Here is a 27735-nt window from a genome sequence, read left to right as displayed (position 1 = left end):
ATTGTTGTGCCTAGTGGTGCCCTCACCCCGAAATCCATCCCCTGGATTTTACACAAATAGAACGCCAATGGTTAAGGGTTCTACAGAACTGTTTTGCAAAGAGCAAAAATGTCAGTCACATAAGACATCTGTAAGTTTGTTGGATAAGATAGACCGTGCTTCCATTGCAGTGTGCAGGCACAGAAGGACGCCAGTTGGCCAACTCCGAGGTAAATGGGGGTAAAAAGCATCTGCTGGGCTAATTTGGCCCGAAGACCTTAGCATTGCTCCACTGCCACTGTGATCATTTTAATGATGAATAGCATTGAAACATTTGCTACCACCGATATGCGGCTATAGAACACCACTTTCTGTTGAATAGACCAAGGAGTGGAAAGGGATCTACTGTACATGAAAATGTTCTGTTACACAAACGGGTTCCCTTTAGCAACCTTACATTTCTACATACTTTACTAAAGGCATCCCCTAGGGCAGTGGTTCTCAACCACTGCCCTAGGGAGATTGTGGCATTGTGTTGGTGGGCAGGTGATCAACTTACAAGTTGCATCATAATTTCTCTTTTACCCCTTCAGGAGAAGCCTGAAGTGGGGAAATGCAGATGATCGCTGATGCGGGCGGGAGGACAATTCACCAGTGGCGGCTCCTACCTCTTTCAGGGAGGGGGGCTGCCTCTGGCCGCAGGCAACCCCCCTCCCCCTGTCACTTCAGGTCCCCGGCGCCTGTGCTATGATGGCAGGCACCGGGACTGGCACATGCGCAGTACAAACATATGCGCATATGGCCAGCTTCTATGGGCTGCTTCAGCAGCAGCCCATAGAAGTAATCATGATCCCAGCGCCTGTACAATATAAGTTACAGGCACCGGGACCAGCGCATGCGCATTTGCTGTTTTTACACAGCAGCCCACAGCAAGGTGTCCCAGAGGGAGGTAACACCTCCCAATGGGACTCCCCTTGTGGCTGGCAGGTGGGACTTCCAATAGGAAGTCACTGCCAGTCACAGTGAAGCCAGTGCAGTCTCACAGACTGCATCTGGCTTCACTATAGTGGCGGATTTTACCTGGGGGTGGCTGCAGCCCTGCAACCCATAGGTAAAAACCGCCACTGCAATTTATGTCACTATGCCCAGCCGCCTCATAGAGCAATGCCTCAATTTGTAAGTCTGCTAAGGTGGGGCGGGGCCAAAATGATGCAACTCTTTACAATGTGTCATATTGGCACTGCCCCCTCCTCCTGGATCTGGCATTCTGGCATTGGCATTCTTATACTGCCCACTTCACTAGGAGCCCGACCCACTTTTCCAGGAGCTAGGGGAAAGTCTCCTGTACATTCCAGGAGAGTAGGTAAGAATTCTGTGCATATTTATATATAAATCAGAAATGCAAAGGGATCACTGTGTGAAACTACAGGCGTGTATTTGTACCATCACTGACGTATTTATAATGAGTTCAGTGCACACGGGTCCCCAAAGCCCAGAGGGGCCCACACTGCACACCCTGCACCCATTTTTCACTACTTATCCTACAACGGCAGCAGCAGCGCTGCAGAAATCACCAGAAAAAAAGGCGTGGCAGCCATTTTCCTGGTGTTTTTGTGCAAGCGCAGTAAGAGAATCACTGGAAAAATGACCCCCGAGACCTACTGGACTCTGTGACAGTGCCGTATGCGGTCGACATTGTCTAGAATGACAGTCAATAGGTTGATCACTATTGGTCGACAGGCAGAAGGTTGACACATAAAAACGGTATTGTTCATAATATCCCAGTGGGCATAGAAGGAGAATATAACAGTGGGCCGAGCGCTGCGCAGCCTCACTGCGATATCTTAGCCCATTTTCTCGGGAACAGAAAGAAATCCTCTGCTGATCTATGTTAAAGATCTGTATTTTTCTTAACTACAGACAGAATGGTTTATGGTGGTAATCCTGGGCAAGCGCAGAGGAGATTTAAATTTTTAAACACTGCCGATGGAAAGACTGTAGAAAGGCAGCAATCACAGCAGGATGCCGTCTCTTAAATAACAGGCAGTCGGGATCATTATTTGCACGAAGTCACAGTAAGACATTACACTACTGGATACCATTCCATGCAGCTTGTTGTAAGCGAGAGATATAGACCGGCTTATTATTAAACCTTTCTGTCTAGGTCACCACCAGGACATCATTTATTGTGTGCACAGTGCAGCACAGGTGTCATTAGGACCTGCTTGGTACATAGCCATGATGCATAGCTGTAGGATCTTTGATTGGATAATTCATTTCATGAATCATAGGCTTTCTATGTGGTCATGGTTAGCGGGAAAGTGAAGTTATTGCTCCCATATATTTGACAAGGAAAGCAGGGACCCCTACGGAGTTTGCACACAACATTAAAGGCACCGGCATCCTAGTGGATACCAAATACAGTTGACATCTCATTTGTTTTGTTTGTTAAGATACAGGCGCTGGTATTATTCTGGGAAATCTGGGAAAGATCAGAGCATCAATCTAAGCCCACTAAGACTGCAGTTATATTCCTTGGAGTGTAAACATTTCATTTCAGATATTAGAGTTGTTAAAAAATGATATAATATATGTATATGTACGGGTTCTCCGCCGATTTACCAGCACCTGATGGCTCAGCACCTCTTTTAATCCAGGTCCATCTCATCCTGGGAAAAGTTAGGATGTAGGTGGGAGTTAGGCTGTGGGAAAGTTTAATTATTCTGTATTGTGGGGGGCATCATTCCCACTGGGCATGGTGGACTACTGGACAAGGATAGAAGCTCCTGAGCAGCCTAAGGCAGGACAAATCAAATCCCTCCTCCCTCTGTCCTCCTCCTCCAGTGGTGGCACTAAAGGTCAGGTGTGACATCATCCCACCTGCCGTTATCAGCGAGGAGTGCCGAGAATGGAGCCACCGCCACGACGGACAAGATAGAAGAGAAGAAATCATTTTTATTCCTGCGAGTGGTTGTGTAGGTAGGGGCCCCACTGCACTGCTTTACCCGGGGGCTAATGCTGTTAAAATGGCACTATGAGGGGGGAGTTGGGCTGTGTTGAGTAGATATTGGAGGTTAAGGCACTACAAGGAAGGTGTTATGCTATGGACAAACTGCAGGGTAAGAATAGGCCGTGGGGAGCTACTGCGGATGCTGTTGATTCCACTGATAATCTGGCAAAACAGAAAATCGGACACAGTGCCGGAACCAAGGGTAGCAGATTATCTGTGGTGTATCTAATAAAAAGAAATACTGTGCTGTATAAAACTACAGGCCTGTCTTCATACTGTACATCAAGCCTCTCAATTTGCTGAAAGGCGTAAGACTCCTGCAACTTCTGGAGACAAGTATTCCACTCCACATACTAGAGATGCTCGGCTGTTATGATTGCACAAGCATTGGTATCTGGGGTGTTGGGGGGTTTGGGTACTTTTTACCTGGGCCTGGGTCTGCTGGAGGTGCCCAGATCCAGGCAGTGGGGAGAAAGGATTGGCTGCCACCGCAGCACAGCCTCTATCCCCAGCTCAGCAGACACTGCTCAGTGCCATTTCCTGAGCTGGGGCGAGAGGCAGCTGCAGCAGTAGCCAGTCCTATTTCTCTACCGCTCGTTTATTTTTTTCCACAGGGGTTTTTCAAAACCCCTCCCAGTGGCCACTCCTCCTCGGAACCGACCGACCTGACAGCACCCCTGATTAGTATTAAACATGAACAAAGTCGCAGATGCAGCACAATGGAACATCATCGCAGCACTTCATATATAGACTCATTCGCACGCAGACTTACAAAAGTCACACATGCAATTGATTAGTGTTATCTAGCAACGTAGTTTTGTCACATCAAGTTGTTTAATAAGTGCAAATAAGAATGAGTAAGGCCCAGTCCCGTGGGACCTGGTGTGCTGAGAGATGCTGTATGGCATGGCTCTAGCAAAGGTGTCGGATAAAAAAAATTAGCAATGTCTCCAGGGGGTCTGATACATAGTTTCCTGCCCTCCTGCATCCTGTGGGAGACTCCTAGTTCACTATACAATCTCCCTCTGAATAAAAGATTCAGATTCCCCAATGCCCTGCCTGCAGCCAGACTACGCATGTGTAAGGGGCACTTCAGACGGCCCCGCTTGGCACCGCTCATTCCTGCCACATGGGGGATTGAGACTTGGTATATGAGGAAAGGACACGTCTGTATTTCATAAAGTAAATACATGTATTTGTCCCCTTTGCAATACGGTTACTTTCTCTTTTTTGCTTTGCTCCAAACTCCGAATCGGGCCCTTTTATATTTGCATGTTTCCAGAACAAATGTTTCCAACTCTACATCAGGCCTATAAACTGCTGAAATGATGTTATATGATACAGACAATAGTAATGTCATGGCATAAAGGGCAATTTCATCAATTACCATTTAAATGTGTCATCTGCTCAATAAAGCTTTGTTTTTGCTGTCTGACTCACTCACATGGGTACATTGATGGCACGTGACACACGGTTCACTTGAGCACGTTAGATGGGTGAGACACATGTACTGTAGATCGCTTTGTGACTAAAACAACAATGAAAATGGATGAGGGACTGTAAAAGTGTGTGCCAACCACAAAGGACTCATCTATGGTCACACTGACTTGGAGGGTCACCACACTGATGAACTTACCTTGCAGGGGGTTGTAAGATCTTCTACCTTCCACATAAACCACTACAGCTAAGGGCTTATGGGGTATTACACTGCACCTCTCTTATTCATGCTAGCACAGAAAGAATGCCACCCACTTATAGTACAGACGATAACTTTTGTCAGTAAATATACGGGATATATGTGCAAGTCAGCATGCATTAATGTTATTATTCTTACGGTATATTTTATTTATTTTAAATAGATGTTAACATCTGCATACTAAAAACTTGGAGAAGCAGGAGATCGATCATGATTGTCAGGTTCTCAGGGCTTTGTTTGGGGTGGAGAGGTTCAGGATCTTAGACCGGTACTTGCGTAGCGGGTAGAACATCGTTAATTCCACCTCATAGCATGTCAATGACTACATGGTGAACTTGGAGGTAATAACATGATACTAGAGACGTGGCTTGGATAGACGGGATCTTGGTTAATGGGGAATATAACTTGGTACAATGAATATTGGCTGAACTGAAATAACTTAACACAGTGAATAGTTTAGTACAATGGATCTTGGCTGAACCAGAAGAGATTAGCCGCAGTAGCCTGGGACAATGCGCTGGGAAGATATGCAGATACGCAGGAGGACCTGGTAACTAGAGCCATAGGGCAAATGTTGCTCTGGGGTCTTTCCGATAGTCAGAAGGCTCCTTTTATACTTCTTACTTTTCAGCCATTGGTGAACATGTTCAGCTGGACTGGAAACACCATCTGATTGGTCTGTCCACGGTTAGCTGATAGGAACCAAGATGAAGGCGACCAGAGCCAGCAGTGATACCTGTACTACCAACTCTTCTACTATGATAGCGCCATTTGTGGGGATAAAAGATGCAATAAAGAAGAGAAGTGCTTTATTATTAATATAAAACATTTTTTCATGTCTAAAGTATATTAAACTATTTGTATTTTATTTTATATTAGTAAAATATTGGTTTTATTTATTCAATCATTCATTCATTCATTTTTGCATCTATGTGGAAGCCTGAGACTGGGCATTCAAGTGCAGTGCACATGAGGAACCCGGCAATATCAATACCAGGCCACATATGAGCCATAGGGACTTACAACAATGTGGTAAGTCTCTACTCAGCTACACCAGTCATTTACTGTTTTGTTAAATATTTTCTAAAAATACCTTTTATCACCGCTATGAGTGTCAATACACAAATCTGTGTGATCAGGGTTATTTGATTAATGGTATCTGTAATATGGTCAACAGTAATTATATTGACATTAGAATGTTGACACGATTCAAACTGTTGACATATGCTATATCAACGTCATCACTTACCAGAATGCTTAAGTATCAAATGTCTGACCTGACACTGCAACACACGAGACTGCCAAAACACTGAAAATTCTGGATTTTGGATGGGAGATCGACAGTAAATATATACACAGTCAATAGGTCAATATCAGATGACCAACAATGGTCAACAGGGTGAAAAATTGATAAGTTCAACAAGTCGACATACAAATGGTCTACGCAAGGTTTTTAGTGATTAGGGTTTGGCCCTTGGGGGCGTTTTAGTGTTACACTTCCTGGAAGGAAGCCGCTTGGTGGAAGGTTATAGTTAAGGCCCATACACACTAGAAGATTATCTTTCCAAAATGGCTGAAAATCTGGAAATGTCTGGAAACAAATTACAATCGTCCATTTGCTCCCAAAAGCTGGAACATGGACAAAAGCAGTCCTCTGCATAAGGACCATACACATTACAAGATATCAACATCAATCTCGTTCAGAAAGGGGCTTCTGAACGATATTGATGGCAATATCTTCCAGTGTGTATGCCTAATATATTTAACAATGTGCCCCCCCCCCCTCCCCCACTCATTGGTAAAGATATTGACATCTTCCGGACATGCAGGTCAATTTGCCAATATTGCTCAAGCACCCATCGTTCAGTGTGGATGCACAATATCTTTCATGATCAGCTCAAGGGAAATTGTTCACCAATATCTTTTGTCTTTCATATCTTCTAGTGTGTACGACCAATTTGTCTGTAGGACCAATTTGTGTCTGTTTTCCATGTTTAGGAGCAAATGGTCAATTGTCATTTGCTCCCAAAAATTTCCAGATTTTCATTCCAACCAGCCAGATTGAAAAGATCATTTTCTAGTGTATATAGGCCTTTACGCTGCCAGAGGGGACAGTTAGGGTTAGGCTGCGGAAGTGGATGGTTATGGTAAGACACCAGGAAAAGGATTAGGACTAGGGCTAAAATAACAATAAAACGTGTCAATCTTTTCTGTGTTGACTTTCAACTATGTCGACCATTTAACGATTGACCTTTTGACCAATAACGACCTTGACTGTTGACCATCTGGTGTTGTCCCGTTGACTATATACCATCGATATTCTAATCCACCCCCGGTGCAATTGAAGTCACTAGGAGAAAGTAAGAGACTACAAGCCCACCCAGGATGCTTTGTTATCATTTCATCATGTTGATACATCATCGGTTTACAGAGGATAACTGTCAACATGGTCCCTGTTGACAAATCATACAACATTGTGACAAACAGACCTCTTAATAATTGAAATCATAACAATTTAGTGCCCTGGGCTTTTCCTCCTTAGAGTCTGCCTATATGATCCCTGTACCCTTTTCCTTTTGAGCTTCAGCTATTTTTGCTCTCGTAATCCTCCCCTCTGGCAGTAGAGGAGTTAAATAGTATGTTTGTTAATCCCGTTCAAAAAATTCATGTAATGGAATCATGGCGGCTCATCTGCTGCCTGGAGGCTACGAACCTTCGGATTTAACTGGGAAAATGACACCACGATAGAAAGAAGCCATCGTTTTATCTCCACCTCCTGTGTTAATCACATTTATTTAAACGCCGCTGCTGTGGGAAATAAAGAAATCTGATTATTACATTAAAATCCTTTGATACCAAACATCATTCTTATTTCGGATTCTCAATTTGTCAATATATGGAGATTCTGTTCTCTTGTATGCCATCGCCAAGCATTGAGTTCCACCTACTCTTGGCTCTACAATCTAAAATTGAATGTTTTTCTTTCTGTGACTTGACGCGTAGATTACCTTTAGCCGAAGATTCAGATCTCCCGTCTTCCAAATTGTAACCAGTAAACTGATTAAATTCCACAAGACATGTATACATATTACTATCTACGTGGAAGTGTTTTTCAAAAGTAATTGCCTTGGAAATATGGAGCGCGGTGTAAATCTTTCTCTCACTCCTGGAAAGATAATCTTGTGGAGATAAATCCTTAGCTGGAGAAATGATGAGCTTTTGAAGAGAGCTGCACTTAATTCATAATAAAAGGGAAACTAATTTAGGAGGAGATTAATCTTTTATTGCTTGGCAAATTAGATATATAAGGACTCCACATGTCTTTTTTTTATATATATTTTAAGGTGAATAGTTATTAAAAATGGCTAAAAATATCCCTTGGGAACCAGATGTTGTGTTAAAGGCTTTGCTAAGTTGAAGGTCAAAATACCATTTAACTGTGCAACAAGATGGTTTGTAACAGACGCTGTGCTTTTGTTCAACATCAATTACTACTGCCTGGATCAACTGTGCATCACATTCTAGCCAGCTATATCATATCTACAGTATCTATCTCTATCTCATATCTATCTATATCATATCTATCCAAGGGCGTAACTACCATAGGTGCAAGGGGTGCAGCTGCTATGGGGCCCAGAGCTGAAGGGGGCCCATCTTTGCAGTCTAAGTAATATGTTTTACATACATTTATCACCATCAGCTGCTAAATAGGGGGCCATACAAACTTTTGCTATGGGGCCCATGAATATGTAGGTACGCCTCTGTATCTATCTATACAATATGTATCTATATATCTATCTATATATCTATTTCTCTATCTATCTAGTGGCATAAGTTTGTCCCAGTTGCCCGGAAGCAAGATAAATATTGGTGCCTCCCAAATAGCTCAATCAGTAAGGTATCTGTCTCCAGTAACGCAAGTTAGTAAGGTATCTGTCTACAGGGTGTGACAGTTGCAAAAATAATGCTAGGAGGGGGAGTCAGCCACAGAAGTGATATCAATGGCTTTGAATTAACTGATTCAAACTAGCAGGGGAGGAGAGGTGCCCCCTTGAGAGCAGGATCCCGGCGGCAGATGACTCCATTACCTCCCAGAGTTACACCTCTGTATCTATCTATCTATTGCCTCTCTCATATCTATCTAATCTCTCTCTCATTTCATACAGTAAATACTTGCCTGTTCTCCCTATATTTCCATAAGATTGCCAAATTTGGAAGGGTTACCTCTGGTTCCTAGGAGTGTGACAACCCTTATAGGCCCTGTGATAGCTGCTGTATCTATCACACCACATATACAGTCGGTCCACCTTAACATGTGCTCTGTCTTTTCTCTGGAACTTTTGCCACTTTAATGGCCTGATTTGCACCCAATGCTGATATTTGCACATAGAGACAATATTTTTCCACTGTGCATGCGTCTTAAGTTGCTGACTAGTCATTCATTGCATGCTTTCCGCGGTAGGTGGGCACAGAGGCCCAGTATGCTCTCAGAAACTCCTCGGCAGTGGCTGGGAGGGGGTGATTAAGACTCCTGGAAATGTCACATAACTGGTTGCAAACTCACCCGCTTAACTAACATTGGCAGGGGCACCAACAGTTTTGCCAGGCACCGGTGAAATTAGGGAGCCTGGCAAACGGGAGAGGATGTAGTCATGCCCCTGTAAAAGAAAAAAAAGGAAAGTTTTTAGCAGGGTCGGTGGGCAGCAGTGGGAGGCAGGGTGTAATCGCACACCCGTGCAGGGGAAAGCAGCACATGCTGCAGCTGCCTCTCTCCCCAGCTCCACACACAGCACTAAGCAGCCTGTACTGAGGAGAGAGGCTGCTGCAGCGACAGCCTGTCCTCTCTCTGCCACTGCCCGGCTCTCTGCAACGGTGGAGGGAGGTAGCGGGCCCCGGGCCCCTCCATCACACCCGGGCCTGGGTAAAAAGCACATCCCCCCCTCTCTGTGTCACTGAGCATAGGGCTGGGGTAAGATTTGATGGTTAGCGTTGCCCAAAGTGGGTGTCCCAGTACTTGCACTGCCAGACACATGTCTGTACACCAGGGCAGGGGCTGATACTAGCATTAGCAGAAAGCTGCTGATGTGATTACAGCAGACACAGAAGTGTGCGACTCAGAATCTGCCTTCTAGATACCGTATCTGGAATAGGAGATGAGCAGTTCCCATTGCATAAAATGCTATAGAGCGTGGTGACACCCGGTGAGTATTCAGCAGTTCTCCTGACAATGTGCAAGTATGGCAGTATCTTTATGAAACAATATTTAATTGTACTTCAGCAACGGTAATAGTCGGCACAGTTCAGCAAGCAGCATAATCGCCACTCATGACTGGCTTTCTCTGAGGCTATAAAGACTTAGGATGAGCATTCCAGAAGGAGTAATCATTGAGAGCTTTATTGCAGATGATGAGCCAGTCTCTTAATGTATGCGGAATTACATAAACATTTATATCCTATTCAATGATTGTGTTTGTAGTGGAAAATAATTTCTTCTAATAACAGTTCATGTCATTTCTCAGCAACTCTTCACAAAGCCCCATTGAATGGAGTGGGTGTCTGCAGCGGCCCCTGTTGTGTTCTATACTGTGTGTTACTTGTATGATAAACACGTCTTTTCTTCCCGTTGCTTCCAGTCCCACCCTATTAATCCCATTATATAGGGCCCTGTAATTCCTCTGCTTACATTTAGAGTAGCAATTAAAGCCGTTGAGTTGGCCATAGGCAATTTGGAGTGAGTGATGGTGACGAGAAACACTAACTGCTTCCCATATCATACAAGTTTTCTCAGGGCTAAAGGACCTTATTCTGGTGGTCCACACGCAACGCTGCAAATTTCCACTAAACGCCACCTGCGGGTCTGGGTTGCCTGCACAGTTGCGAATTAATGTTCTGGCAGAACATCTATTTGCAGCCCATGGGGCGACACACACATCTTTCGAAGGTCGCAAACCATCGAATGATGTAGTGCGCACACGCATATCTAAGTGACTCTCAAGTCCCATAGAGATGCGTGCACCCTTTACAGGAACAGGGCGGGCTGCTGATCCGGTGATGTCAGCCGCCCGCCCCCCGCATCACCGGGCGAATCGCACAGCGTTTTCATGGGTGACTCCCCTGGCCTGCCCCCCCTCCATGATCCCCTCCGCAGTCTTGGGTGCGTGTGCCCCGAAAACAATCTGTTTGCTGTGGCCATATGCAAATTCGCATGTGAGTGTGTAGACCAGAATAAGCCCCAAAGTTCCAAAACAAGGCTTTTATTCAGCAAGACCCTGCTGAAATTAAGGTTTTCTTTCACTGCTCATAGAATTTAATAAAGAAATAGAATCAAATATATCAAGAGAACAAAAATGTAACTTTTTTTTTTGCCTGGAAAATTATTATTAGAATTTTGGAAATTGCAGCCAAAACCGGCCAAACACAAACAGAAAATCAGAAATAGCAAAAGTGGTGTCCACTCTGTCCAAGTCCTCGGCTACCAAGGGTACAGGGAGTGCAGCTGCAATGGGGCCCGGAGTAAACAGGGGCTCACCTTCCTTGTCAAAGTTTATTAATTTATTGGGAGCCAATTAGCCTACCAGTATATTTTTTGGATTGTGGGAGGAAACCAGAGTACCCGGAGGAAACCCGCACAAGTACGGGGAGAATATACAAACTCCGCAGTTAGGGCCATGGTAATGCTAACCACTACACACCGTCCGTACTGCCCCATATGTTACATAATATGAACTGGGGGCACATAAATGTGACATAACGTGAACTAGACCACTACTATGGTTTATTCCATAAACTAGGACACTACTATGGGCATAACAAACTATGGATCAGAAAGTGAATTATGGACTACTATGGGGTATAAAATTAATAACTGCTGCCGAGAGGGATCTCTCTAGAAGCATTGGGACAGGGGCCACTCCGAAATGTTGCTAGGGGGGCCCACAAACTTCTGTCTATATCAATGACCCTGTTCATGATAAAAAAAAGCCTCTTCCATAACTTGAAGGCGGTCCTCAATGAAGGCTGGACCAGTGACGACCATTGAGGGGGGATATCGGTAAATAGGCCAAATCCTTTGAGAGCTTACTGCTTGAGAATAAATAAAACCACAGCTCTTTCCATATCATTGCATTGGTGATTTCCCATTGGACTTGGTATGAAATATAGCCTTTCATAGTGGTATTTCTGTAATAAGGTAAATGTCTGATAACCGTCGATGAATAACCCTATTTTTTCGGAAAAATCGCCTTTCATACTTTCTATCCTCCTCCTGTATTTCTCATGCCTTAGTTATACAGCGTAGCTGTTCTGATGTGTCACCTCAATCTATTCCTCAGTGATGCTTCAGAGGAGAACGTGGAGCTGCATTGTTCATCTATGACTATTTAAGATCATTCTACAGTATGTAACAATTTCTAAAGCCTACAGTATATAGCAAGGCAAGGTTCTCATTGGCTAGTCACAGGCTGGGAACTATCTCTCCTTATATTTGTTCATTTACACATACACAATAAAAAAATATCATTAAAAAAGATAATAGGTACGATAGTGCTACTTTAATATTATTAATAATAAATTACAGTTCTCTTTATTATTCTGTTATAGAGTGCTATTATATTGCACAGTGCTTTAACGATAATATTAAAAATCATTCATGGACCTTCTTCCGTATATCACACCACACGGAATCCTTAGTGATGTTTTGAACTAGTCTTGTAAATCATAATACCTGTGTCTCACTGAATGTAATAGTAGTTATTAAAATGAACATTATACCTTAAAATGACAATGTTGTATGCACAGCCTCCGGCAGCCGAACTAAGCCCTCCCGCAGCCTAAATAATCCACCCCGTAGCGCAACTTCACCCTACAGTCTAACTCCCCTCCGTACCTGATGTGTCCAGATTAAAAGAGGTGCTGGACCATTTGTGGTGTACCCTCAATTTTTTATTGTATAGTTTAATACTAAGTAGTCTGGCAGAGATGAAAGTGAGCCAGCCAGGGAGTCACAGGTGAAGCTAAACTACCCACTTACTTACTGGCTGCAGGCAGCATGTCCTCCTTCTTGTTACCCTCAGCCTCCTCCCACAATGGGTGATGGCATGAGCAGGGGCGGATTTAGGGATGAGGGCGCCCCTAGGCACAACAATAATGTTTACTAAGTAGGACAGTTTATAGGGGCAGTATCTGCATGTCCTATCCATTTACACTCTATTTAAGATGGAATATGGTACAGTGGATATTTTGCAGTTATTGGCACATTTTGGGCTGACAGTACTATCACAGGCATCCAAGTGCCGCCCCCAAACATGTGCCGCCCCTAGGCCGGTGCCTCACGTGCCTAATGGGAAATTCGGCTCTGGGCATGAGACGGTGTGATGTCACCGCCAGGGGCTGGCTGGGAGTTAGATGCAGTCAAGTATAGCTTTTCTGCCAGCAAAACAGACATGGAAAAAAAAAACTGCAGGATGCAATGTGTAATAGAATATATGAAAAATCATTATGTCTAAAAACTGTAATAAAATACATCACCTAGCAGCCCTGTATGACAAATGGTGGGATTCAATTGTTTTAATCCCTAATTAATGTACTCCCAACAGGGCAATACATCTGTTGATCAGATTGGCTTTGTATTTATTTGAGTGCCTCCCAAATCCTTGGACTTCTATCTTCTACTTCAGGGAAGGCACCTTTTGGTCGCTTTAGGTGAGTGCCGGAATACAGTGGACTTGTATATATATATATATATCTATATATATATCTATATATATATATAGATATATATATAGATATATCTATATATATTTATAGATATATCTCTATATATATCTCTATATATATATATATATATATATATATATATATATATGTACTATAGGGAGCAATGTACAATAAACAACTGCCCCGTTCAATGTCCCCTACACAGTACTCCCATTGGGCCCTTCAATAATCTCATCACAGTTCCCCCCACCTTCTCCACCATCGCCAGCTATTTTGTATAATGCCATGCCACAATGTATAGATCTTTGTTTTTCTCTTCAGTGACAAAATAAATGCACTAATTTCTGGACTTTTGAATACTTGTAAATACACTTCCCAACAGTCAACATTCTAAAAGCTGTACACAGAAAAGGCCCCCTTCAACCTGAGATCATTCTGGTTCCAAACTGGACTATTTTATTTGTAAGAAAATTGCACAAAATTGTTATCCTACAGTCCCTGGTTTATTTGAACCTAGATAAATCTGTCTATAACCAGAGACGCAGAGAAGAAAATGTAACCCTAACACTCAACCATTGGTGCATATGACAATGCGACAGCTTGTCAGACTGCAGCCAAGTGACCTACACAATCAACGAACATTTTACGCATCCGGTAAGTAGTTTACCGAAAGTAGATTGGCATTCTCTGTCCCCCCACTGCATTAGGAAATGTGTATGCTAATCAGCGACTTTGCAATTAGCACCAAAATTCCTGATCACTAAGAAGTCGCAGTTTAAATGACAGGAACCCAAAGTTTCTGAGCGAAAACCTGCTGTTTTCTGGGTGTGTTTGAAAAACGCAAATGTGTCTATACGCAATACAATTGGCAAATTTGCGCAGTGCGTACACTCTGTCTGAGCGTTGGCTTAATGTGGTCCAGGTCCTCCAAGAAAGAGAAAACCCAGCCTAAAATCTCTCCCTCCCCAATGTCATACAAACGTAGAATTCTGCAGATTAAAACGGTAGGCCCATCTAGTCTCGCCTTTTAGGGTGCGGTTATTAGGATCAGGTGCTGGAAATGGATTAGGGATTGGTTAGGGTATTATTGGAAGAAAAATAAGGTCAGGATTTGGATTAAGGGTAAGGGATGGGGTGTTAGGAAATAGGATTATCTGTAAGAGTTCAGCATAAGTATTATGTTTTTGGGTGTGCAGGCGTTCTGCAGCAGTAATCACCGGCAGGCTAATGAGGTGTCTTTCAGAGAAAGCAGATGTGACTTTTGCTCTTTTTTAGGCAATCTAAGCTATTGCCTAAACTCCGGTAACAACCACTGTGCCATTCCCAAAGTAGTTATCTCCATGTATCATGCTTACAGTATCTTTGATATTGGCTGCCATGCAGTGGGAGTCAGTTTTAGCGGCTGTGGAATAAGTCGCATGGCATTTTTCTTCATAACTTGGCGACTGTTATGACGTGTGTCTTTTGCAGTATATGTGCAAATCTGATTTGACTCAGGGTTGTCTACCCTCCCAGAATGGCCGGGAGGGTCTCGGAAATCGGGTCCCCCTCCCGGCCCCCCGGAAAGAGGGGCAACCCTCCAGTAATGCTGCCCGGCTCCCGCAAACCCCCTGCAGGCTCCATCCCTGCCCCACCGCTTTTCACTCCCTGAAGCCCCCCCCCCCGAGCTGGCTGCCCTCTCCCGAAAAGGGCAGCCAAAAAGCATGTAAGTATGATTTGACTTCTCATGGGAAATCTAGACCAAGAAGTGTTAAAAATCTTCAGACCAACCGGAATCCACCATATAGTATAACAGTAGTACAATGGGACAGAAAGTCACCCATCCTCACACACAATGGCTCTATAAAGTCAGACATAAATAGAGGTGTTTTTGGGCCGAGTTGTACAGAACATTTACAACATATAAACATTATTAAAATTATTCCTAACCTTAAAAATCAAATAACAGCTCTTATCGGGAGGAAATAATACTTATTTTTTTACGTTAATGTCTTGTTTTATTTGTAACTTAATTAACAGAAGTGTACCGGTAAGTGTTACCCTTAAAAAACTCCTGTAATTAATGATGTATACCCTTCTTCAGTCTCTGTATATTTCCTCTAATTGGTATACCTAATATTGAGCCTATTGCACCGTATCAGAACACTGCTATTGAAGATTGTAAATGAAAGACGGCAAAGCTAAGAGGATTGTCTATTCACACAGTCATATCCATGGTGCAGCTTATGTGAACCTATCACATGTGGATCCGTATTTGTCCTGAATGTTTGATGCGTCACATTGATGAAGACTAATATCTTCCTCGTTTGCTGGAAATAGCTTCTTCTGTAGAGCCGTTTCTGTAACCTATCCCTGTAGTTCCTCCTCATTCTCCAAGCAGAGGTCTGAGTTAATTGGGATTTCCCTCCTCCATCTGCTTCACAATGTATGCATGCCGGGGTGCAGCGGGTCCTTTCATACCAGCTCAGGTACCTGCACATCCTTGTGGCAATTACAGAGCTTGTTCTGACTGCAGTAATAATAATGGGACGATATACTTACAGAAAGAGAATACTGTAGCAAGCGTTAGGTTGTCAGGAGAAACAGGAAGCTGCTGTCGTGGGTACGGTGTAAATGTTATCATGTGTGAATGAAGGTTAACTGCTCAGGCTGGGTAGGCCATAATTATGAACTCACCATTACTACAGTGCTATAGGTTCTTCAAGTCAGATTGCTGCAGACTAATCGTGGTCTCTATTGAAGTTACCTGGTAGCCTAGCTACAGTATATGCTAAGCCGGGGCAAACGGATTATATCTTGGGGGGGGGGGGGGGGGGGGGGGGTCAAATACAGTATGTGCTGACACACAGTCACTCATAGTGACATCATCCTCATTCAGAAGGAATGGGATCATTCAACAGACAAACGTTAGGTCTACAAGCATTAGGTCGACATGCATTAAGGTCGACATGCATTAAGGTCGACATGCAGGAAGGTAGACATGGGGTTTCTAACTGTTTTTTAACCCGAATGTTAACGTGGACACTGAAACAGAGCACCGCATGCTCTCCCGTGGCACGGTGCCTCGCTACGTTCGGTACACTATTTTATTCTCCCACCACGCCCTAGTGGATGGTAGGGCATGAAATACTGCCTGTCGGCACATGTTGACCTAATGACCCTGTCGGTAAATTAAAGGAATATTTCCTTTGTTAGGATTACGCTTAGTCGGTAGCTGCTCGGATAATTTGTTTCTAGTATTTGTCTAAATCGAGCGCTTGGGGGATATTAAGGAAGGTACAGGTAAGGATAAGTAGGGATAGCGTAAAGCAGTTTTTATAAGAAGAGGAAATAGATAACAATTGTGAAAGATAATAAAAATAAATAGGAAAAAAAATGATAATAAATAAAAATAATAAAATAGAAATAAAAATAAATAAATAACCTTAAAATAAATAAATCAAATTAAATGCAAATAATAAATAAAACATAAGTAAAAAAACTAAAAAATGGTATTACTTTAAATGTTTACACTCCTTGTGGAGGTATTTTGTTGGGAGCACACCCGATTGCTGGGAGGTTGTCACTAGCTTACCCTACGATTTAGCAGGCTGGCCGTTGTATGCACACGCTGAAGTCAGTGGCTTTCCGGCTCCAGCGGGAGATATCGGCTTGTCTGTGATGATGTCACCTGCCGGCTCCACATGGCGGCTGTAGGAGCGAGTGGTGGTGGCTGTGCAAAAGTCTTTTTTGCTTCTTGCAGGTCTTCATCAAGGGGCTCCCCTTTAACCAACACGTTTCACACCTTAGGGTGCTTTATCAAGGATCATTTTAATGTTCTTATTTCTTCTTTAGTAGGGTAAACTTTATTTAAAAAACGGAAGTAAAAAAACGGGGATTGTCTTCAGGGCCGAAACTAGGGTTTCTGGTGCCCGGGGCAAGACATTCTTTTAGTGCAAACCCCCCCGCAAAAAAATAAATATATTTTTTTTGGGTTTTGCACAGAAAGAAAAACATCAATTGTTCCACTTGCATCAAGATACATATATACTAGAAACTATATGAACCTGAAAACAGGGACAGGGACAGAGCAAAAAATTTAGGGCATGTTTTTTTTTTTGGGGGGGGAGGGGGGGAGTGGTGTGGTCACATAGTAGTATCAATTCACATTATAGCACACACTGTAATGCCCAGTACACATTACAGCACACACCGTTATGCCCAGTACACATTCCAGCACACATCGTAATGCCCAGAATACATTACACCACAAACCGTAATGCCCAGTACACATTCCAGCACACACCGTTATGCCCAGTACACATTCCAGCACACACCGTAATGCCCAGAATACATTACACCACAAACCGTAATGCCCAGTACACATTACAGCACACACCGTTATGCCCAGTACACATTTCAGCACACATCGTAATGCCCAGAATACATTACACCACAAACCGTAATGCCCAGTACACATTCCAGCACACACCGTTATGCCCAGTACACATTCCAGCACACACCGTAATGCCCAGAATACATTACACCACAAACCGTAATGCCCAGTACACATTATAGCACACACCGTCATGCCCCCCAGTACACATTATAAACAATGGTTAATTGCTGCTGCCACTGGATAGAACACTGTCCCTGAATGATACAAAGTAGTTTGTGGGGGAGATAGAGAGGGGGGGGGGGAGAGAGGGGGGGGGGGAGAGAGAGAGGGGGGGAGAGAAAGAGGAGGGGTTGAGATCATAGAGGCTAAACTTCTAATGTAAAAGGAACAGGATTCCTTACTTGCGAATGGCAGCAAGGTTTAGTACTATGCTGCACAGGAAAGCAGAGATCCTCCTTTCTTCTCCTCCAAGTAGGAGGCTTGCTGCACACTGACAGGGACATGCTGGCCAGAATCCCGCCTCTTGCTAGGCTTCCCTGCGCACCCTGCGTGCCCAGCCAGCCACGGAGCAATATGTAGCCCACCCTGACCCCCAGCCCAGCACGCCACAGCTTCACAGGTGATGCACTGATGCTGTTGCAGCCCCGCCCACCCGCGTCGCTGCTAGAGCAGGAGGGGAGTGGACGAGCACATAATACAGCTACCTGTGCTGTCCCTCCTCCTTCTCCCAGTGCGCCGCGGTGGCTGGCTGAGGCGGAATGACTGACAGGCTGTCAGTGAATCAGAGCCAGGGGGTCGACGCTGGCGTCAGCAACATGGACGTGCGGGCGGCTCACGTGGGGGTCCAAGCCAGTAAGGGGGTCATTTGTGTTTGGGCTGTACGGCTAAGCGGTTCAGGGCACATAGGAGTCCGTACACTAGTAAAGCTGCAGTGCTGCCCCTGACAGCGCTCCCCTCCAGCGCCCAGTGCGCGTGACCCCCCAACCCCCCCCCCCCTTCCCCCCCAGTTACGGCCCTGTTGTCTTAAAAACAGCGGAAACCTCATGGTTCCCTAAGGTCCTCTCTTTTATGAAGTATCTTACAAGTGGTAAGTATTTTTTTTTATATATAAAAATGGGTACCATTTATAAAATAAAAAATATAAATGCAAATGGAAATTATAAGAAATTAGAATAAAAAAAATAGATAAATAAAAATAAACAAAAATAAATAATAAAAAAATTATAGAAATGGAAATAATAAGTAAATAGAAATACATAATTAAGAGTACTGAAAGAAAAGAGATAGACAAGTGGATGGGGGTAGAGATGAAACCAGAACATGTCTAGTTTATACAGTCTAGTGGGGAGTGGAAGTAGGAGAGGTAGGAGCAGGGTTTGTGTTATATGTTGGAGTTGGTGAGATCTTAAAGAAATGCTTTCAATTCTATCTGCATTTTATCTGCAATTCTATCTGCAGGCCGTCTTCTATTATTTTCATATCTATTTGTTGGCCATCACAGAAGTGGAACGTTGGGAGCTGCTACATGTACTGTATGAAGGAAGGTCCGCAGCAGATATTAGAGATATTCGCTGCGATCTCTCCAGTCCGGTTGCCAGCCGTATCCCCCATAGGTTTCTATGTACTATGCAATGCTGCCAGAGTTACCAATATCCAAAACATATTTCCGATATTAGCTAGCACCATCTTTAGATAGTGGGCGGGATGCTCTAACCCAGAAATGCGGTAAAAAACCCATTATCAGGGTTTTTACCGCATTTCTATATTCTCTAACCACAGCGCTGACACTGTGGAGGGAATCGCCAGCAAAAGCTGGCGATTCCCTGCAGAAGCCTATGGGCTTCTTACCGCAGCGCTGTGTGAGGGATACGTCATGGATCCCTCCCAGCATGCCATGCGGCTGGCTCTGGCGCTCTGCACAGACGGACTCCCGGGTCTCATCGCAAGGGACAGTTCTTATCGCAAGAGCTGTCCCTTGCGTTAATGATCGCATATGTTAGAGCATATGCGATCATTAACTATGCGAAGCCCGGTGGAGGGGGGCTTCGTATGTTAGAACATCCCGCCCAGTTATACAACAACATCGCTCGCACACCCATAGTTACAGACTTGGATAAATGGCTAACTTGATTTATGTGCAGTAGCTCAATTCTCTAAGTAATTCGGTCATGAATAATGTAAATACCATTCTGATTTTAGGGATAATTATCCTGATTTGGGGGACCTGTCCCTCCATACCAAGTATTAGTATGAGGGACAGGTCTGAGGGGCTGCAGTATAGTTCAAAATTCAAATAGGGGAGCCCCACCCACTGACAGTGAGTCAGCTTGTAAAGGCAGTTGGTGGCAGTGGGTGGGGCTCCCCTTTTTAAAATTTGAACTGTGCTGCAGGCCCTCCTCTGAAGCTGCCACTGGAGACAACCATTCAATACTGTGCAGTTGTGGGAGGGGAAGGATCTAGGGGTCCACCGGCTTGTAGCGAGACACAAGGTTCTGTTGTTATCCCAGTGGAGAGCTGCGGGGAGATGAGGACGCCCTACCTCTCTTATTGCTCTTATTTTACTACTCTACTTTTGGACACAGCAGAATTAGATTTTCCATCCCCAGATGTGCAGATGAGCAGAGGATTACGCGGTGTGACTGCTACATTTCCTGTCTACCACTCTGCCAGAGCATTATCCAGGATTTGTCACAGTATACAGCCGAGACAACCCCCCCCCCCCCCAGCTACCTCCCTTTTCTCTCCTCGCCTCATGTGCGTATATATGATTGCATAGATATATAAATATAAACTCATTTCCCAGCAATTACCATAATAACAGCCTGGGTATACAACAAGTTCTGTCTCTGTCGCGTCATTAAATATATCTCAGCAGCAGAGAGACACACCTGGAAATCATGGCAAGGAAGTTTGGTTGATAAGTAATGAAAGACAGGTATGTCAGTAATGAAGTCCTGCTACTTTTTCTATTTGCAAGCTGTTCTCAAGGTGATTGACAGGAAGAAGTCATCTGATAACCGGCCGTTCCATGGGAGTACCAAGAAAAACGGTAGGAGTGACCGTAAAAACGGTAGGAGTGTTAGGGAATATGCAGATGTGCCCCCGCATTTTATGATAGGGTGTGATCTCAGCAAAAGGGCGGATATGCCTGTATTTATCACGGCCGCCAAGCAAGTGAGCTTGTGATGACTGGTGTAAAAATCATCAGATGGTGAGCCACTAACGAAGGGTTTTGGACATATTTGCACTACTGTGAAGGCTTCATTAGCTGTACACATACATTCGCAGTACATACACATTAATTCGCAAGGTGGAATTTCACTCTAGCAAGGCGGCGTATACCTGTTCGCTGGCCACTGCACATTCGCAGCCGTGCGATCAGGTCTGCATGACCCCCTATACGCATCTTTGCCAAGCAACTTCGAATTGTCCACATCTGTAGTTTCCATGTGACTGCTGCATAGATATTATTGGATGTCTTCAGGTCATGCACATGTAATTCAACCATTCAATGCATGTGTTATCCTTACTACCTATTAGTACCTGAATAGCAGGAATGTCCCATTGGAATAGGGACAGTTGGGAGGGGATGCAGTTAGAATCCCGGCGGTCGGAAACCCGGCGGCCAAAATCCCGACGCCGGAATCCCGACCGCCGAAATCCCAACACTTTCTCCCTCTATGGGTGTCCACAACACCCATAGAGGGAGAATAAATTAGTGTGCTGAGCGTAGCAAGGCACCAGGCCGTGCCTGCAAGGGGGGGGGGGGGCTTGGGGGCGATCCACGTCACCCCCTTGTTGGGATTTCGGCGGTCGGGATTCCGTCATCGGGATTTTGACCGCCGGGATTCCGTCCGCCGGGATTCCGTCCGCCGGGATTTCGTACCAATCCCGTTGGGAGGAATGTATATTTAATATACTGTGTCATACACATCTTTCTCGTCTGGATGCATCTCCAATGTTTGTTCTTTACTGTATTGCTGTATACTGTGAAAACTAGATTAAAAGAAACAATGTTTCATGTGAATTCTCATCCTATTCCCATACGTCCCTTCTCTTCTAAAATGTCTGGAGTATCCCAATAGGTCATCCGCTCTCATCCCACCCACTTCGCAGTGCAATGGGTGGGACAGTGAGAGGCCCGATAACGGGATACTCAGCAAATCTGGTCACTGTTGCCTAGTCCCTGCATGATGCCAAGATTCATAGTGATGTCATGAGGGGGACTGGTAGACAGTGATGCCATTTGCCTACCTTCTCCCGTCCCTCTGTCGCCACCTGCATCTTGTTTCCTCTAGGAATTAATTCAGAGTAGTAGATATGCACGCGTGTATATTTCAGGGAAACCGAACTTCATTTGAATTACTGTGCAGCAGGTTTTCATGTAGAAACAGAGTACCAAAAATATGTTTTGTTTTATATAAAGTAACCCAACATAAAGTTCCTAGGTGTATAAGTAAAAGTTTCTGTAAAGTTGTGAGCATGGGGAGAGATTTCCTTGCACACAGCAGGCTTCCTGTCTGTAATTTCAGTGAAGGTGACAGTAGCCAACCATCAAAGGCTTTTTATTTTAGAACTGAATAATGTGCCTGAAGTACATGAAGTGATTTTACAGATGTGTCCTCATAAACTGATCATCTCTACACTATAAAGAGTGAGATGACTGAGATGCTCCAAAAGCAGTAGCGCACCGTATTTTTATTAAAATCTTGTGTCTTAGTCGCATAAGGGACACACAGTGTTCTACAGACTATCCACACAGGAATTGGTTTTACACACATACATATTTGCAAATTGCAGCTGAAGCAGAGGCATCTCTGGGGCCAGATGCACTAAGCTTCAAAAGAGATAAAATGGAGTCAGGGCCGGATTTAGGGGTCAGGCCAACCCTAGGCACAAATTTTTGGGCCGCCCCCTGGACCCAGAGGGAGGACCCTTTTGAAATCTTTAAAATAGTTCAGAGTGGAGGGAGCTCAAGAGGGCTGCTCTCCGGGGTTACCTCTTCCACTTGTCCAGGACACCGTGCTCCTCCTCTGCAGCAGCAGCAGTCACCGGCGGGCAGGGAGAGGGCTGAGACACCTGGGCGGCAGCAGCGGTGGAAATAGCAGTGGTGGCAGGCACCGTTAGCCCGGACACCGCACTCCTCCTCCTCCACAGCATTCACGGAGAGGGCAGAAATATCCGGGCAGCAGCGGCAGCAATAGCGATGGTGGCGGGCACCAGCAGCCCAGACACCGTGCTCCTCCTCCTCCGCAGTCATTGGCGGGCAGGGAGAGGGCTGAGACATCCTGGCTGTGGCAGCAGTGGAAGCAATAGCCGGAGCTAAGAGCCAGTTAACACACCCTAACAGGGCTGAGGGAGGGCGCTGCAGCCCATAGTGTGCCCAGGCCGACACTCGGGGAGCACTGCAGCCCGCTGACGCCGAGATGTTGGAGACTGACGGGATTATTTCGTCCCATGTAAAAACTTCCTTGCTGGCTGCCGCCCTTAAGATGTGCTGCCCCTAGGCCTGTGCCTCACGGGCCTAGTGGCAAATCTGGCCTAGTGGAGAGTGATAATCAGCCAGCCAATCAGCTCCTACCTGCCATGTCACAGGCTGTGTTTGAAATATGTCAGGCAGGAGCTGATTGGTTGGTTGTTTATCACTCTCCATTTTATCACTTTTGAAGCTTAGTGCATCTGGCCCCCAGGTTTGATAGCTTCTGGTGTTCAGATGAAAACAAGGCATGGCATACTACTGGAAGCCATGACCAGACGAGAAGCACTGGCATATTATTAATAGCTACACCCATTTTTTGCTGCTGCTGAAATCACCATAAAATCACCATAAAAATGGTGCAGTGGACATTTTCCTGGCTTTACATGCATACACAGTAAGAAAATCATTGGGGAAATGGCCGCAAATCATTTCCCCAGAAACCTGTGCAATAAACTTTGGTACAGCGTTAGGGTCCCCTAGGGCCTCCTTCTCTCTAGAAGCTCTCATGGCGAGAAACATTACTATGGTGGCGTGCCCAGCATTCCCGGAGATACTGAACTGTCTTAGGAGACTGTGGCTGTACTGCTAGCTTCTCCTCAGTTAGAGAAGCTGGGCATTGCATGATAATGTCACAGTGCAGCACCTGGCTCTCATTCAGTGCCATTTTGGTGTCAACCCTTGTGGCTTTACTTCTATTTGTGTCACTCAGGGGTCCCAGAGATGCTGGGCTGCCTGTGAAGACTGTATTGTATGCAGTGCTGGCTCCTACACTGTGACAGGAGCTAAATGCTGCACATAATGTTACAGTGCAGCACACTGCTCCTGTTACTTAGGAGGAGCCAGCAAGTGACACCCAAGGAGTATTCTGTACCACCGTAGTTACACCACTGTGTAGAATCTCCTCATATTTCAGGTACTTTTACAGAAGGTTAAATCTATAGTCATTTTCATTGCAGGGGACATGCGGCACAGAGAATTGTTCATTTTCATACTGGAATATGGATGAATAAATAACAGTTACGTGTCCGTGATATACTTAGGTATTGACTTCGGATGAAAATTTAATTAGAACCAATATAAGGAGTAAATTGAAATATCCAAAGTACAGTTTTCAGGATATATTCACATTTACAGTTTCTTCTATTCCAGGCTCCTAATTTAAGGTACCGCTACAGCCCCCACATTTTAAGACAATAGACATGAAGGTAAAACATGGGGATAGGTGTATTATACCTGTACAATATTATGCTTCCTGCTTTGCATCTTTACTGGGGAGAAGAAGGAAGAGGTAATGATGCGATGTATTAACATCTTGTATGCCGGAGCGGGGGAGTGAAAAAGAAAACACCACCCATCCAGCAATCTCCGCCAGACCTGCTGGGGTGTATGGGTAACGACACCTGCAACTGTCAAATTTGATAGCTGCAGGTGTTGGAACAGTCAGTGGGGTGCTATCTTACAGATATTGTAGCAGCATTGATACAGACAAGAGTACATAGCATCCCTGTCATATAACACACATCTCCTTCTTTATACAATAGGGGAGAAGCGGTATCAGCCCACATTCTAGGGTTTGTGACATTTGTACAATTGTGTGCGACTGAGACAATCTTGAGTAAAAATGTCTCATATGTCACTTACCGCGGCCTTTCCACAAGCAAAGTTCTGTTGTGCTTCAGCTTAAAGGCATCACTGTGGGGGTATGGGGTCTGTGGACTCGACCTGGGAGTCACGCTGTGAGGCCACACCCTTTCCCATGAAGCCGCATCCCTTTACATAAAGTCACATCCCCTTTCTTGAGGGGTTTAAGTCTTTAAATGACGACCTTGATTCTGCACCTGCAGAACTTGCCCATTTATTTCTCCAGCTTTGGAGATATTGAAGAGGGAAACAAAGGGTTTCTGGTGGAGGTTTCCCAAATGTTTGATTCTAAAGTGATTGTTACCAGCCTATTAGTGGTGTCTAATTGGTATGTAAAAAACTAAAGGTCTAACAAACTACAGATCGATTGTCAGATCTTGCTGGTTGGAACTAAAACCTGGTAATATCTGAGTGACAGTTTTTTGGCAGTTTTCCAGCATTTCAAAGCAAATGGTCAACTGTCATTTGCTCTCGTCCATTACCAGGATTTTGTTCCAACCAGCCCAATCTGACAATCGATCTGTAGATGTATGGCCAGCTTTACAGTCAGTGAAGCTTATGTAATACATGTGCATGTCAGACATATGCAGTCCCAGTGTTTATGGAGTGTCACTTACCGGACTCTCTATTTTTATGAGTGAGAACTCAGATCCACACATCAGACTTAGGGCCTAATTCAGACCTGTTTGCGAGGCTGCATATACTCGCAGCCTAGCAAAAAGGTCAGAGCCGCCCCGCAGAACACCCGCCCTGCGTTTTTTTATTTCTGCCGCAGCTCACCAAAAAGGGGGTGGGCGCTGACATCATGTGACATCAGCAGCCCGCGCCGAGCAGGCATTGACCTGTTTACGTTCACAGGGGAATGGCCAACATTTTCATGGGGACGCCCATAAAACAGTGGGCGCTCCCCTGCTCCCGCCCCCTGACTGCCCCCCGTCCACCCTCTCTGGAGAGTGTGAAACTCGCCAAAACTGTTCGCTCCCGGGGTTTGCACATGTGCATATATTCGCGCATGCACAAACCCTGACCATCGGGACGGGGCCGAATTCAGACATGAACGAACAGGACTAAATCGGCTCTTTAGTAAGAAGTCTACTGCCACTGGGCACGTGCACGTGCTCTATTCCAGCCTTTATAATGCCTGTAATAGCTGCTAGCCAGGCAACTGAAACCCCCCCTGTGTTCGTGGGATACGGTCATTGGGTCACCAGCAATTAGGTCGACATGCAGGAAGGTCGACGTGACTTAAGGTTGACATACAAGAATGTCGACATGACTTAATGTCGACATGGGCTAGGTCGACAGGGTCATTAGGTGGACATGGAGAAGATCAACAGTCAAAAGGTCGACATGGTCTCTTTTTTAGTGTTTTTTGAGCCAACATGTGCCCACAGGCGGTATTTCATGCCCTACCATCCACTACGGTGCAGTGGGAGAATAGAATAGTGTGCCGGAAGCATGGCGAGTGAAGCGAGCCATAGGAGGGGATGCAGCACTACGTTTTAGTGTTTATGTTGACTGTGTCAACATTCGGGTAAAAGAAAAGTGGAAAAAAAATACATACGGTGCAGTGTCAACCTTACCCATGTTGACCTAATGACTCTGTCTACCTAACCCATGTCGACCTACTTGCTGGTCACCTAATGATCCATACCTGTGTTCGCCTATGGAGGAGGTCCATGTGAGAGGTGCAAGTGGTATGGTAATGAGTCATGCAGTCTTGCCCCTCACTAAATAGTGCTGCAACTCACATTACTGTGCAGAAATATATAGAATATGCTGTTAATAATAACTTTACTTTACATATACATCTTATTAACAATTATGGGGTAAATGTACAAAGATGGGAGTTCTGTTAAAGATGGGATGTTGCCCATAGCAACCAGATTCTGGGCCAGATTCTCTAAGCTTCAAAAGTGATAAAATGGAGAGTGATAAACCACCAACCAATCATGGCAGGTAGGAGCTGATTGGCTGGCTGTTTATCACTCTCCATGTTAGCACTTTTGAAGCTTAGAGAATCTGGCCTCAGAATCTGGTTGCTATGGGCAACATCCCATCTCTTATCTTCTAGAATGGGCTAAATAAATAAGAAGTACAATCTGATTGGTTGCTATGGGCAACATCACATCTTCAATAGAACCCCCATCTTAGTCAATTTACCCCACTGAATCAGTTCCGTCGGGTTAAGGTCAGACTTACTCTGTGTTTTGATCAACATCACAAGACTATGATAACATGATTTATTTTCATTGCAGAGTCCAGCCCAGTGAGCAGTTACCTGATGGTGCACAATGATTTGTCTCCCCCCCGTAAAAGCTGCGGCGGATGGGTCTTCTTCGCCCTCTCTCTACCCTCCAGCTCCCTTTGCTTCCATGACATCTACATAGCTGTATATTTCTGTAAGTTCCTGCATTGTACAATTACCCCCTCCTCAGATTTGTCACCTGTGTTCAAAATGTTGGAGTTTGTAACAGTAATTTCAAAGAAGAGAACAAAAATGTTGTATTAAAAAAAGAAGAAAAAAAATCTAAATTGCACTCAATAAAAATCAATTAAAATACTCAATGCTGACTTGTTTACTTCTGCATTCGATTAAAACAACAAACAGTTGACGTTTATGTAATTGCTGTGTTCTGCCTTCAATGTCAAAATATATATCATTGCGGCAATGGTTTCTCTTTTATATGTGTAACTGAAACACTGCCATCTGCTGGCAGCGAGTGAAACTACATCTATTTCTCTTTCGCACATACAGAAACACAGAGGCAATCGCACATACAGAAACACAGAGGCAATCGCACATACAGAAACACAGAGGCAATCACAAGGTAGCA

The 27735-nt window shown here is 44.6% G+C and overlaps 1 protein-coding gene across 2 annotated transcripts in view; it reads left to right on the top strand.

The window, feature by feature from the left end:
- Positions 1–27466, top strand: part of EPHB1 (EPH receptor B1) — a 252936-nt gene extending 225470 nt beyond the window's left edge. Inside the window, exons 17-18 of one of the 2 annotated variants that reach the window (XR_014471837.1) lie at positions 13280–13385; positions 27157–27466. The gene's annotated coding sequence lies outside the window, so the exon portion shown is untranslated. The remainder of the gene's footprint in view (positions 1–13279; positions 13386–27156) is intronic. The other variant, XR_014471836.1, reaches the window with a different exon arrangement.
- The last annotated feature ends 269 nt before the right edge of the window (positions 27467–27735 follow it).

This window comes from Crinia signifera, chromosome 3, assembly GCF_055691185.1.
Source record: "Crinia signifera chromosome 3, ASM5569118v1, whole genome shotgun sequence".
In the NCBI taxonomy this organism is placed as follows: Eukaryota; Metazoa; Chordata; class Amphibia; order Anura; family Myobatrachidae; genus Crinia; species Crinia signifera.
This window is presented reverse-complemented; position numbering and strand designations above follow the sequence as displayed.